The sequence below is a fragment of the Zootoca vivipara genome, chromosome 8, assembly GCF_965207765.1.
Source record: "Zootoca vivipara chromosome 8, rZooViv2.hap1.1, whole genome shotgun sequence".
In the NCBI taxonomy this organism is placed as follows: domain Eukaryota; kingdom Metazoa; phylum Chordata; class Lepidosauria; order Squamata; family Lacertidae; genus Zootoca; species Zootoca vivipara.
The window spans coordinates 87,006,106-87,020,010 of NC_142591.1; the positions used below are offsets into that span (position 1 = coordinate 87,006,106).

Consider the following 13,905-nt stretch of genomic DNA (forward strand, 5'->3'; position numbering starts at 1 on the left):
GGAGCAGTCAAATACAACATTCCTTGTTTTCCTAGAGTGGACATGCAAGAGGATGTTGGTCCAGCCAGTCGAAACTTCCTGTTTCCTTCAGGGCTGGAGCATCCTTCCTTGCATGTGACTACAGGTCGGCATGAGCTTACCTGTCCAGGTAACAAAAGGTCAAGGCATGCTGCCACTCTCTCTCTTTGACTTCCTTCTTCGTTGGACCAGCTTTTTAGCTAGGACTGCTACGCTAGCTTTCAGCTAGCATAAACGCTGGAATTATTCCCCCATATGGGGTAGATCCACATGTATTTGTAACTAAGTCTGCCTTCAGGGATCCAACTGTGAACTGTTTTTGGCCTACAACTCCCATGATCCCTAGCTAGCAGGACCAGTGGTCAGGGACGGTGGGAATTGTAGTCTCAAAACATCTGGAGGGCCACGGTTGAGGAAGCCTGCTTTTATAGGTAGTTTTGGGGGTGGTTTTAAAACATTTAGGTAAATTTTATTTCATCTTTCTGATTGGTACTCTCTGCCCAGAGCCTTCAGGGATGGGCTGGCTAATGAAAAGCCAAATAAATGAGGGAACAAAGGCATAAGGACAGGGACCCCAGAGCTTCTAGTATATCACAAGCCACCCAGCCCCCCCCCATGCCAAAGACAGGCTGGCTCAGACACTGAGACCACCCTGGACCCTGTGCGACCTCAGGCGGGCCTCACCCTGTGCCACAGTTGCCTTGTCCCAATGGCGCATGCATGGCAAGGCTCCCTCTCTCCCTGGCTGTGCAATGATCATTAAGCAGGTAAGTGCCGTAATTGAGCTTTGAATGTTGCCAAGAAGAGCTGATTTCAGCTAAATGGGGGAGAAAGATGCAGGCCCCGCTCATTTGCATAATAATAGTCTAGGAGGCAAAGCAACACGAGAGCGCCTTGTCTGCTGTTAAATCAAAGAGCTTCATTAGCATTTAATTTTCACTCTCACAGTTTATATGGGAAGCCAAGAAGCCAAGGGCTGCTGCAGCCTGGGTGAATCCCCACCCCCCACCCCAACGTAGTCAACAGGAGCACGCAAGGAATTGTGGGGGGGAGGGGGGAGGAAGAGGAAGAGGCTTGGGAAACCAAACGTTGGCCAAGGTGAGTTGGATGAACCATCTTGCCTCTTCGTCTCTCTCCATGGATAGTTGTCTTGAACTTGAAGACCAAGATCCTTGCAGTCTCATGGTCTGGGATGGACACTCAGCCACTGCCATTGTAGGCTACTGAATCCCACCCACCCAACCTGAGGCAGGCATCCTGTACCCTTTAAAGTGATCTAGTTCTTCTACCTGTCTTCTTCCTCCAATCCCCACCCTATAAATTTTGGTGCCAAGGATAGGAAGGGAAAGCTCCCTCTCTGGAGTACTGTGTCCAGTTCTGGGCACCACAGTTCAAGAAGGATACTTACAAGCTGGAACGTGTCCAGAAGAGGGCAACCAAAATGGTCAAAGGCCTGGAAACGATGCCTTATGAGGAACAGCTTAGGGAGCTGGGTATGTTTAGCCTGGAGAAGAGAAGGTTAAGGGGTGATATGATAACCATGTTCAAATATATAAAAGGATGTCATATAGAGGAGAAGAAATGTTGTTTTCTGCTGCTCCAGAGAAGCGGACACGGAGCAATGGATTCAAACTACAAGAAAGAAGATTCCACCTAAACATTAGGAAGAACTTCCTGACAGTAAGAGCTGTTTGGCAGTGGAATTTGCTGCCAAGAAGTGTGGTGGAGTCTCCTTCTTTGGAGGTCTTTAAGCAGAGGCTTGACAGGCATACGTCAAGAATGCTTTGATGGTGTTTCCTGCTTGGCAGGGGGTTGGACTGGATGGCCCTTGTGGTCTCTTCCAACTCTATGATTCTATGATTCTATACATTCATGGGGTACTTCCAGAACTGTTTACAGTGCACTCATCCTGGTTTGTTTCCAGGGGAATTAGACGATGCTGGCTGTTTAAGGAGCATTTGTTCTGATTAGTTTGTGGTGAGGTTTTGCATCAGAGCAAGCGCCATTCCGCACTTTCTGAATTTTTTTTTCCTCCAACACTTTTCTGTCGGAGGTTTGCATGCAACTCAGCTTGTGGAAAAGAAATTTGCATGGTGTTGAGACAGGCAGAGCAAAGGAGCTCCACATTCCCGGTGTCCTTTTTAAAAACAAAAGAGAGGAATATGAAACTTTTATTGAAACAATAATCCCTGTATGGTCTCTCTGGACACTGGGGAAATGCACAGAGGAGAGCACCTCAGTGCCAGCCAAATACACAAGAATCAACAGCTATTTTCTTCCTTTAACTGAAACAAGAGGCAAAATACCTTCTGAAGAAAGCTTCCATCTAGCAAAGTCCACTGTGGGAATACAACATCATGCTGCAGGCTCTGGCTTTTGGTCTCTGCGATGCTGCAGATCAAAGCAACAAAACCAAGTGGAAATACAAGACAAAATAAATAAATCTATTTTGACTCTCACAGCAGCCTCAGTGATCCCTGTGCCATTAACCTCTCAGCTGACTTCTCTACATCGCATCCTGTCTACAACTTCCTCCTCCTCCTCACACTTCTCCCTCAGACCTCAAGATCTGAGGTCATTTCTAACTATCCTCTGAGAGAGCAAAGGCGCAAGAAGGGCTGCCTTCCTCTTCTCTAGACTAGGATAAAACTAGGAGCCATTTCCTACAATAAACCATTTTATTATTTCCTTGCCTACAAGCATCTTTGCGCAACAGGTCACGTCTACTCTGTAATCAAGATTCACTAGCTAAGCACTGCTCCCTTTGTATATACTGAAGGGGTTTCAAGAGTGAAATGGCCCCATTGCCCACCCCCACCCCACCCCATTGCAAAAAGTCTGGTCTTTTCGAGAAGTGGGTTTGTTGTGCAAGGCTTCCCAGCCAACTATAGACAGGCAAGAAGAATGTCCTGCTATCTGAATTCCACCCCAAAATGGTGACAGTCGGAAGCAGCCATGATTTGACAGCTCCATTCTCCTCCCCTCCACACCCCTTAGCTGTCTATACCAGGGGTCAGCAAACTTTTTCAGCAGGGGTCCGGTCCACTGTCCCTCAGACCTTGCGGGGGGCAGGACTATATTTTGGGGGGAAATATGAACGAATTCCTATGCCCCACAAATAACCCAGAGATGCATTTTAAATAAAAGGACACATTCTACTCATGTAAAAACATGCTGATTCCCGGACCGTCCACGGGCCGGATCCGGCCTCCAGGCTTTAGTTTGCTTACCCATGGTCTATACTGAGTCAGGCTATTGATCCACCTTCCTCATTATTGTCTACACCAGGGGTGGCCAACTCCCAAGAGACTGTGATCTACTCGCAGAGTTAAAAACTGGGAGTGATCTACCCCCTTTTGGGGGGTTCAGGTCAAAGCTGTTGAGTTTTTTTAAGGAAGGGAAGCCCTGTTTTTTGGGTTTAGGTCAAACTTGTTGAGCTTCTTTTAGGAGGGAGGGAGGCCCATTTTTGTTTAGGGCTTCAGGTCATAGTTGTTCAGCTTTTTTTAGGGAGGAGGAAAATTTTGGGTGAGCTATTTTTGGGGGTGCCAGGGATCTAGCAGTGATCTACCACAGACATCCAGTGATCTATCAGTAGATCACGATCTACCTGTTGGACGTGCCTGGTCTACACTAACTGGAAGCAATGGTTCCCCAGGAATTGAGGCAGGAGACCTTCCCAACCCAACCCAAAGGCAGAACTAGGGACCTTCCCATGCAAGGCAAGGAGTCTCCCCTTGAGCAAGGACCCTTCACCTCTGGCTACTTTCTAAGCTCACTCTGCTGCTACTGCTGCTGCTGGGGGCTGGAAAGATCTTGAGCGGGGCTCTTCCACATATCATTCAGGATCTGATGAACCTTCAACAAGGGCAAACTGGTCACAATCCTGGAAGGAACGAAAGAGAAGAAGCATCACAGCAGTAGTTCCGGCATTGGGGATTTTAAGACTGGATTACTGTAATGCGTTCTATTGTGGCGCCCATAACTGGACACAGTATTCCAGGTGTGGTCTGACCAAGGCAGTGCTATGGCTTCCCTTGATCTGGACACTAGACTTCTGCTGATGCAGCCTAGAATAATAATAATAATAATAATAATAATAATAATAATAATAATAATAATTTATTATTTATACCCCGCCCATCTGGCCGGGTTCCCCCAGCCACTCTGGGCAGCTTCCAACAAAACATTAAAATACAGAAATCAAACATTAAAAGCTTCCCTAAAGAGGGAATAGGTTAACAGAATAACATAAGGGCTTTTTGCTGCTGCATCACACTGTTGATTCATGTTAAGGCTTGTGGTCCACCAAGACCCCTCGATCCTTTCTCCCATGTACTACTGGTAAGCCACGTGTCCCCCCCATCTTCTATTTCTGCATCTGGTTCTTCTTTCCAAAGTGCAGAACCTGACATTTGTCCCTATTGAAATTCACTTTGTTAGCTCGAGCCCAGCTCACCAATCGGTTAAGGTCATTTTGAATCCTGATTCTGTCTTCTGCGGCCTTAGCTATGCTTCCCAGTTTGGTGTCATCTGCAGATTTGATGGCCACCCCCTCAATTCCTTCATCCAAGTCATTTATGAAGAATTTGAACTACAACGTGCCCAGGACAGAACCCTGCGGCACCCCACTTGTCACTTTCCCCCAGGATGATGAGGAACCATAAATGAGTCCTCTTTGGGTTCGGTCAGTCAACCAGCTACAAATCCCCCTAACAGTGTGACCTTGTTCAACTCACATTTTACCAGCTAAGCACGTGGGGCTTGGAGAGATCAGCATCATTTCCGCAACTGGAGAAAGCAAGTTGGGTGCAAGACGCTCTGATGGAAATGGTGCCCCTGAAAGTTCCCCCCAGTGAACCCCCAAGGGCCCAGGAGTTCTTCTCCCCCCCCCACTACCTGGGCCATTTCTGTGCTGTCTGTCTCTAGCAATGCAGCGGCTGCAAAGGCAGCAGTCTCTAGCAGCAAGGAGGGCTGCCTGCATCCTTCTGCCCCTTGCGAAGGGCTCTGGAGCATCCTGTCATCTGCGCTCTGGTGCTGCTGCCGCCACTACTGCCTCCCCCCCCCCTGCCTCCCCCAGGGAGGCCTCAGTTAACTCCCTTTCTCCTCTGATCACTTGATTTTTGCCTCATCATGTTTGGTGATGGCACTTGTGCTTGAATAGCTTATTAACTTTATTGTCAGGTTGTGCAACGGAGGTTGATCTGCATTAGCATCCGTGGCCCAAGGGCTTCTGTGAGAAGGTGCAGCTGGGACCAATTCAGCAGCCCACTCTGCTTCCTCCCCCTCCCCCCCCCGCCACCAGACCCAGGGCCGCAATGGGCTGCTTTTATTTCGGAAGCAGCAATGCAGAGCCAAACCCAGCGGTGCTTCGATGGAGGGACCTTGCGGTGGGCACAGATGGGTCTCGCAGAGCCCAGGTAAATCTTGGATGCTGTGCAGAGCATCTCTCTCTGCCTGGGCCCCCAAATGAGGGACTGAACCTGACCCAGCACGGCTTCACTTCACTCTCCTCCTGAGGCCCTGCTTTGCTGTGGGGCAGGTTCCCGGGTGCCATGATCCTGCGCTGGCAGGACGGATGACCTTAAGAGGAAGGCCTGATCTTTCCAATCTCTAAGTAGATGAGGTGCTTTTTAAAAGCCTGGCTCAAGATTTGCTGCGGGACTCCTCTTGTATACCGATAAATGTGCAAAAGTGTGCAATGAAAGCAGGGGGTGGAGACGAGGGCACTGAAATGCCGTCTCTGATTTCCCCCTCCCCACTCCAAAATTGGCAGGGTGTTTAATGACAGGAAGGGGGGGGCTAATTTCCTAATAGAGAAAATTAACAATCAGATCCAATTTTTTTGCAGCTAATTAAAACCCCTTATGGGAGGGAGGGAGAATGAGAGGATATCAGCTAAGATGGGAAGAATTTGTTCAAACGGTGAGGGGCATCGTTGTGTGAGATGTGGATGCAAGACCCCTCTATTTGTCTCTGTTCACATGCATGTGCAAAAATCAGCAACTAGCAAAACACATAATAAGCTGACCATGATCTCATTCCGTCTTGGGGCTTCTGACATGGCTAGTAACCCTCTCTCCCCCTCCCAGGGTTCCCAAGAAAGCAACATGTGCTATAAAAGTGGGGAAGGGAGTCCATGGGGTGCAGCTTTAAGGTCTGGGAGACTCGGGTTCAGAACCCCACTCAGCCCTGGAGCCTCACAGGCTGTGACCTGCCTGGGGCCAGTCTCCATCTCTCAGCCTAACGTACCTCACACGGTTGTTGTGAGGGCGAGCGGGGGAACCAGGTGCTCCACTTTGAGCTCCTTAGAGCAGGGGTTCCCAACAAAATTTTCTTGAGGACCCCTCATCAAGCCGCTATTGTGACAAGGACCCCCATTAATTCCTAATCCTAAAATTAAAAAGTGAGAGCCAAATTAAGTCTTTTTATATTTTATATTTATACGTTTTTTACAGTTACAACAGAGTACTCCATCAGTATACAGTTAGTTTTAATTTTCAGTTCTTAATGAGATGAACCACTTTTTAACCAACGGTCCATTTTTAACTACGCGAACTGTAGCTTCCGCGAAAAACAACGCTTTGTTTACAAACACTACTGTTTTGCAAAGAGGCAGCGCGCGCCAGGGAGGAGGGAGGGGAATGGAGAAGACAGGGTACCTGCGCAGTAGCGCACAAATGAAGCCGACGCGTGCAAAGCATCTTGGGGAGGTGAGCGTTAGTAGAATGCGCGCGCTGCCTCTTTGCAAAACAGTAGTGTTTGTAAAGCGCCACCTAGCGGCATACAGCAGAACTACTGCCTCTATCTAATTCTAGTTTTGCGCTAGACTCTGCTCATGCAGGAAGCGGCCAAAACAAAAAATCTGTTATCATACGAAATATATTTAATATATTTTTTATTCTAATAGCATCTTGCGGACCCCTCTGGCATAGCTCGCGGACCCCTGGGGGTCCCCGGACCACCTGTTGGGAACCACTGCCTTAGAGGAAAGGTGCAAGATAAGTAATAAAATAAATAACACAGCTCTGCATGTGCAGGCCTAGGATAGAAGTGCCTTCCCCTGGATCTGAATGAATGAATAAAAGATTTGCTTGCTTGCTTTCTCTGTTTCTAGTTACAGGTAGGTAGCCATGTTGGTCTGTCGTAGTCAAAACAAAATTAAAAAAAAATTCCTTCCAGTAGCACCTTAGAGACCAACTAAGTTTGTCATTGGTATGAGCTTTCGTGTGCATGCACACTTCTTCAGATACACTGAAACAGAAGTCACCAGACCCTGTTTAAGTTTGGTAATAAGTTGCTGAATTGCAACTTATTACCAAACTTAAAACCATGGAGAGACCTGGTCTGAATAGAGACATTGGATTCTTATCTCATTATACATGATAGCCATTTCACCCCTTGCTTTTTCCTGTAAGACCAATTACAGTCGTCAATAGGTTTACCACACCTATCAGCCGATCACCCATTCCCACCACCCTTCTGAGTAATACCTCTCCCCACCCTCTCACTATATATAAGGGTCTGGTGACTTCTGTTTCAGTGTATCTGAAGAAGTGTGCAGGCACACGAAAGCTCATGCCAATGACAAGCTTAGGTGCTACTGGAAGGAATTTTTTATTTTGCTTTCTCTGACAGGCATCTGCTCTCCAAGGCCTCAGGCAGAGGGAGATGCCAGCCACATGGACTGTGTTGCCAGCAGGCATTTTTTTCCACTTGAGGTCAGGGCTGGAGTCAGGCACAGGTCATCAACAAAGCAATAACTCGCCTGGGGCCAGTGAATCTACAGTAACTCTTTTTTAAAGCAAACAACCACAGCTCAGGCCTAGTGGTCTCAGCAACTCTTCCTAGGAGGTCTTGCCCCGATGAAGCAGTTGTGAGGACTGACGGTCACTGCCTTCCCAGTGCCCACTAGGACTCCTCTCCAGGGTCTTTCCCACACAGTCTCAGGCTGCGTTTGTGCACAACCCCCCTCTGCTCTGCCCATTTCATTTCTCTGGGAGTCTTAGGAGACCAGGGGGAGCTGGTCGCAGGAGGGGGAGACTTCTTCAACCTGCCTCAGCACTGCCCATTGACCCCCATCCTCTCCAGCATCTGCTGCTGCCTCTGAGTCTGAACTGCTCTCTGCCACAGTCTCTTCCTGCTCACTAAACCCTGTTGCCTCTTCAGCTTCCAACGCCTCCTCCTCCCAGTCTGCTCCCTCTTCTCCCTCTGTCTACACATCGTTGTCCCATCACCAGTCCCCTGGCTCTGAGCCTTCTTCCCCTGGGGGTTCCCTCAGGGGTTCCCCAGCCGGTGCCTCCCACCATTCCTCAGCATCCAGCCAGTCCATGATACTTTAGTGCCTAGTTTAATAGAGCTTAAAATACGCCACCCTTTGCAGCATTAACACAGAAACTGGGGGATGTACGTTACAGAGTGCCCTCTTGGAATCTGGAGGAATGTGGGAAGCGGAGCCCAAGGATTGTTATTGGGACCTATAGTTTTAATTTGTTCATAAACGGTCTAGAATTAGGACTGAGCAGTGCGGTGGCCAAGTTTGCATTGCTGATGATATTCAATTGGAAATCAGCCCTGAGTGCTCCCTGGAAGGACAGATCGTGAAGCTGAGACTCCAATACTTTGGCCACCTCATGAGAAGAGAAGAATCCTTGGAAAAGACCCTGATGTTGGGAAAGATTGAGGGCACTAGGAGAAGAGGACGACAGAGGACGAGATTGTTGGACAGTGTTCTCGAAGCTACGAACATGAGTTTGACCAAACTGCGGGAGGCAGTGCAAGACAGGAGTGCCTGGCGTGCTCTGGTCCATGGGGTCACGAAGAGTCGGACATGACTAAACGACTAAACAACAACAACATTCAATTGTTCAGGGTCCTTAACAGAAGGGATTCCGAAAAGCTCCAAAAGGACTTCCCTAAATTGAATGAATGGGCGGTAAAATGGCAAATGCAATTCAGTGTAAACAAGCATAAAGTGATGCATGTCAGGGCAAAAAATATATATATCTTAATTTCACATATACACTCATGGGGTCTGAACTGGTGGTGACTGGTCATTATCTTGACCTTGGGGTCATAGCAGACAGCTCAATGAAGATGTCAGGGTACAACAGCTGTGGAACAGGAAGATTCCATGCTAAGGATCATCAGGAAAGGTTGCAACTGAAAATAAAACGGCCACTGGCACAATAGTGTTATACAAATCTTTGTTATACAGTATTCTGGTCCCCTCCCTTCAAAAAAGACCTTTTAAAGCTGGGAAAGGTTCAGCCAAAAAGATCAAGGGGAAATGCAATGAAGATGAATGTCAGTAGATTAAGGAGAAATGACGTAGTAAAATTGTGGGACTTGTTCCCGCAGGAGGCAGGGATAGCGACTTATGCAGGTGGCTGTAAAAGGTAAAGGTAAAGGGACCTCTGACCATTAGGTCCAGTCATGACCGACTCTGGGGTTGCACACTCATCTTGCATTATTGGCCGAGGGAGCCAGCGTATAGCTTCCAGGTCATGTGGCCAGCATGACAAAGCCACTTCTGGCAAACCAGAGCAGCACATGGAAACACTGTTTACCTTCCCGCTGTAGCGGTTCCTATTTATCTACTTGCATTTTGATGTGCTTTTGAACTGCTAGGTTGGCAGGAGCTGGGACCGAGCAACGGGAGCTCACCCCGTCACAGGGATTCGAACCGCCAATCTTCTGATCAGCAAGCCCTAGGCTCAGTGGTTTAGCCCACAGCGCCACCTGGGTCCCTAAAAGGTAAAGGGACCCCTGACCATTAGGTCCAGTCGTGACCAACTCTGGGGTTGCGCGCTCATCTCGCATTATTGGCCGAGGGAGCCGGCATAAAAGAGGACGGGGCAAATCCATGGAGGGGAAGGAGAGGGCTAATCCTGGCTGCTAGCCGTGATGGCTGTGCTCTGCCTCCAGGGTCACAGGCAGTCATTGCTTTGCCTCTAGCTGAATACCAGCTGCAGAAGTTGCTCTTGTGCTCTGGTCCTGACTGAGGGTTTCTCAGAAGAGGCATCTGGATGCTGGACTAGAGGGACCACTGGCCTGATCCTGCAAGCTCTTCTGTTCTGCACACACACACGCACACACACACACACACACACACACACACACACACACACACACACACCTCCATCCTATATCTAAGCAAGCAAGATGCATGGCCACAGTTCAAGGACACATTCCAACCTGGCAGAAACACTCCTCAAGGGCTGGGTGGGGAGGCAGGCAGGCAGCGTTCGAAACTCCCACTGTTCTGGGTGCATTCTGCGACAGGGAATTTCATTAGCGCGAGCAGTTTCTGAGCTCCGGGCACAGTAATGCGCCTAAGATTTCAGATTCAAACTGCAGAGTGGAAGGAAAGGGGGATCTTTTTCTGCCTCCCCACGTCTAGCTACTCTCTGAAGACTGGAGAGGAGACCCTCTTAAGAATATTAGGGGGGTGGGCAGGGGAAGGACCAGACCATGTGAAAAATGATCACAATATTTTAGCTGCAGTTCATTTTCAGCTTTGTATTCTTGTTATAAAAATGCACGCTGAAACATTCCGTTGTTGCACCCATAACCAAGGTTTAAAGTGCCATTTAGCTCCTGGCTTTCCTATCTCAGTTCCTAACACTGGAGGCAGACAGGACTCCTGAGGGGCCATAACCTGGAATTGAATGTAAAAGAGCAAGCTTGCCAAACCAGTCCCTTCGTCTAGGACAGTGATGGTGAACCTATGACACACATGTCAGACGTGACACGCAGAGCCCTCACTGCTGGCATGCACCCCATTGGCCCATTCGCGCTGTTGTTGTTTTCCTCCTCATACTACAGCTTGTCTCTGCTGTTAAAACCCGGATCCTTTTTTGTTGTTGTTGTTGCTGGTAGCCAGAGATTGGTTTTTAACCCTTTCTGTGCTGTTTTTCTGGTGCTTAAAAAACGAACGCTGTTACACCCAATCATAGTCTGCCAATGATTGGGTGTAACAGCGTTCATTTTTTAACCCGTTCTGTGCTGGGGGTTTTGGGGGGGCGCTTTGGCAGACTATGTCGGTGCTGCATGTTAGTTCCAGCGAAGCTATTATTTGTCATTTATTTCTGTTTTCTCCCCCCCCAAAAAAAGCGCAGCAGCTTTGGGGCACCCCCCCCCAAAAAAGCAAAGCAACGTTTGCATCCCCTAAAAAAACTTCCAAAACTTTGGTCAGCAGCCCCCCGAAAAAGCTCAACAACTCTGGGCATTTTGTGATAAATATGGGGTTTTTGGTTTGGTTAGGTTAAATAATTAGTTTTCGGTTTATTAAATACAGTTATATATTACAATTATACATTTTTGTTATTTAAACTATAAATATTGTGAAATTATGGTTTTTTCCTCGAAGTGACACACCACCCGAGTTATGCTCAGTTTTTTAGCGAATTTTGACACACCAAGCTCAAAAGGTTGCCCATCACTGGTCTAGAACCTAGGTAGTAATGACTTGGACTGACTTCTTAAGCACCACGATTAGCATAACCAAACAACTTGCTCTGTGCCATAGACATCAGAGTGGGCCTCCCTCCCACACCTGGCTGCTAGGTACGGTAGGAGAACAATAGCCAGTGTGTGAGAATTCGGCTGGAAGCTGGAGACACAGAGAGCTGCTTGCTCTGTATTGGACCCCAAGCCGTGGCCAAAGGCGAAGCACAAGCTGTTGGGGTGTTAATTTTGGGAGCCTCCCCAGGTTATATAGATGTGTATATAAAACCGTGTCTCCTAAAGATGGCAGAGTCTCTGCTGATCTTCATTCCAAGGCAACTGAACCTGGGTTTGTGCCTGGAACCCCTGGAGACTCACACCTCTCAGGGACTGGAGTGGGGCGTAAGGAAGCCAACACGTTGAAATGCTTTGCTGCATACAGAATAAAGAAGAGAGATGTATGGAGGGGTGTGGGCAGGAATGGAGCAGGGATAGTGACTCAAGCACAAGAGGGAAAGCCCACGGGCACTCATCCTGATGGTCCTGGGCTGGTGCGAAGCTGTGGGGACAAACAGGGAAGTAATAGATCAAGGGAAGTAATAGTACCACTGTATTCTGCTCTGGTCAGACCTCACCTGGAGTACTGTGTCCAGTTCTGGGCACCACAGTTCAAGAAGGATACTGATGAGCTGGAACGTGTCCAGAAGAGGGCAACCAAAATGGTCAAAGGCCTGGAAACGATGCCTTATGAGGAACGGCTTAGGGAGCTGGGTATGTTTAGCCTGGAGAAGAGAAGGTTAAGGGGTGATATGATAGCCATGTTCAAATATATAAAAGGATGCCATATAGAGGAGGGAGAAAGGTTATTTTCTGCTGCTCCAGAGAAGCGGACACGGAGCAACGGATTCAAACTACAAGAAAGAAAATTCCACCTAAACATTAGGAAGAACTTCCTGACAGTAAGAGCTGTTCGGCAGTGGAATTTGCTGCCAAGGAGTGTGGTGGAGTCTCCTTCTTTGGAGGTCTTTAAGCAGAGGCTTGACAGGCATATGTCAAGAATGCTTTGATGGTGTTTCCTGCTCGGCAGGGGGTTGGACTGGATGGCCCTTGTGGTCTCTTCCAACTCTAGGATTCTATGATTCTAGGGAGCTGCTGGGCAGAAGTGCCAGAGAGCCCACCCTAGTCCAAGCCCTCCTCCTGCATGCCCAAGTGCTTTGAAGGCAGCTCTGCCCCCTAACGAGAAATGTTTGGGGGAAAGGGGGAGGGAGGGAGGCAGAGAGGGAAGGAGGGGCTCCCAGGGAAGCAGCGCTGGCGGATTGAAGAAGCAGAAGCTTTTGAAGTCAGGTCTCCTGATAACAAGGCTCCTCGGAATAATCAGCCAGTTAGCGAAATGTGAACCACAGGAGGAGGAGGAGGAGGCGGCAAGCAGGTCGCCCCAGGCAGGAGCAGAGGGGGGGAGAGTTTAGCTCTGCCTGAAATATATTAATCATAGCTGCGCTCCAATCAAGATCCCTCTCTGCCAGGGAATCCGAACAGGGACCAAAGTCCCTTTTGTCTGTTGCGCCAGGAGTCAGACCTAGATGCAAACATCAAGGTTTTGCCCACAGTTCTGAAAAAGGCCACACTGGCACAGATGCAATTTGGGTGGTTGGTAGTGTAGTGGGTGGGAGGGAACAGGCTGGGTGGTGTTTTTGCGCCCTCTCCCCTGCTGGCGTGGGGCATTGTTGAGAGTTATTCCCTCCCCCTCCCCCTCCCCCATGACCCTCCGCAGCATCAACGAGGAGGGGGAAATGCTTTCAGGAACAAAGGATGGGGAAAGGTCTTTCCTCAATCTGGTCTGACTGGGCAACTCCTGGCACTTCTAGGCAAGTGCCGCTGTCCTCCGCTGTCCCTTGCATTTGTCCATCACAAAAAGTCTGATCTTCTGGGGATCCAGGCTTGTTGCACAAGGCCTGCCAAGCAACTATAAGTGTTACAACCTGAACTGCCTGGTATGCAATGGACCTGAGAACTCTGACCCTTCTGGCGTTGCAGAAAATGATGTGTTCCTTTTCAGGCTTGATTGCTGGCGCTCCGAAAGGCTTTGCGGTCTTCATCCCTTTCTTTTCCACATCAATACGGAAAAGTGGGCCCCCATATATTCCTGAGCATGCTAGCAAGAAGAGAATCCATGGCTGCCATGGGAGAAGCTCCTTTTGGGGAAGTCAGTTGGACAGCAGAATGCCCAGAGAATAAGGGCCTTTGACACATTTTGCAGAAAGGAAGCACCATCGCTCGCCTCGGTGGCAAATCTCTTACTGTCAGGAAGAACTTCCTGACAGTAAGAGCTGTTCGGCAGTGGAATTTGCTGCCAAGGAGTGGGGTGGAGTCTCCTTCTTTGGAGGTCTTTAAGCAGAGGCTTGACAGGCATATGTCAAGAATGCTTTGATGGTGTTTCCTGCT

At 48.7% G+C, this 13,905-nt stretch overlaps 1 long non-coding RNA gene across 1 annotated transcript; it reads right to left on the reverse strand.

Annotated features, from left to right (window-relative positions):
- Window positions 1–1,669: 1,669 nt before the first annotated feature.
- LOC148684937 (uncharacterized) lies at window positions 1,670–6,336 on the reverse strand. Its single transcript, XR_015951617.1, has 3 exons — window positions 6,268–6,336; window positions 3,772–3,901; window positions 1,670–2,409 (listed from the first exon to the last, which is right to left on the reverse strand). It is a non-coding gene; the product is annotated as an uncharacterized LOC148684937 (long non-coding RNA).
- Window positions 6,337–13,905: the final 7,569 nt, after the last annotated feature.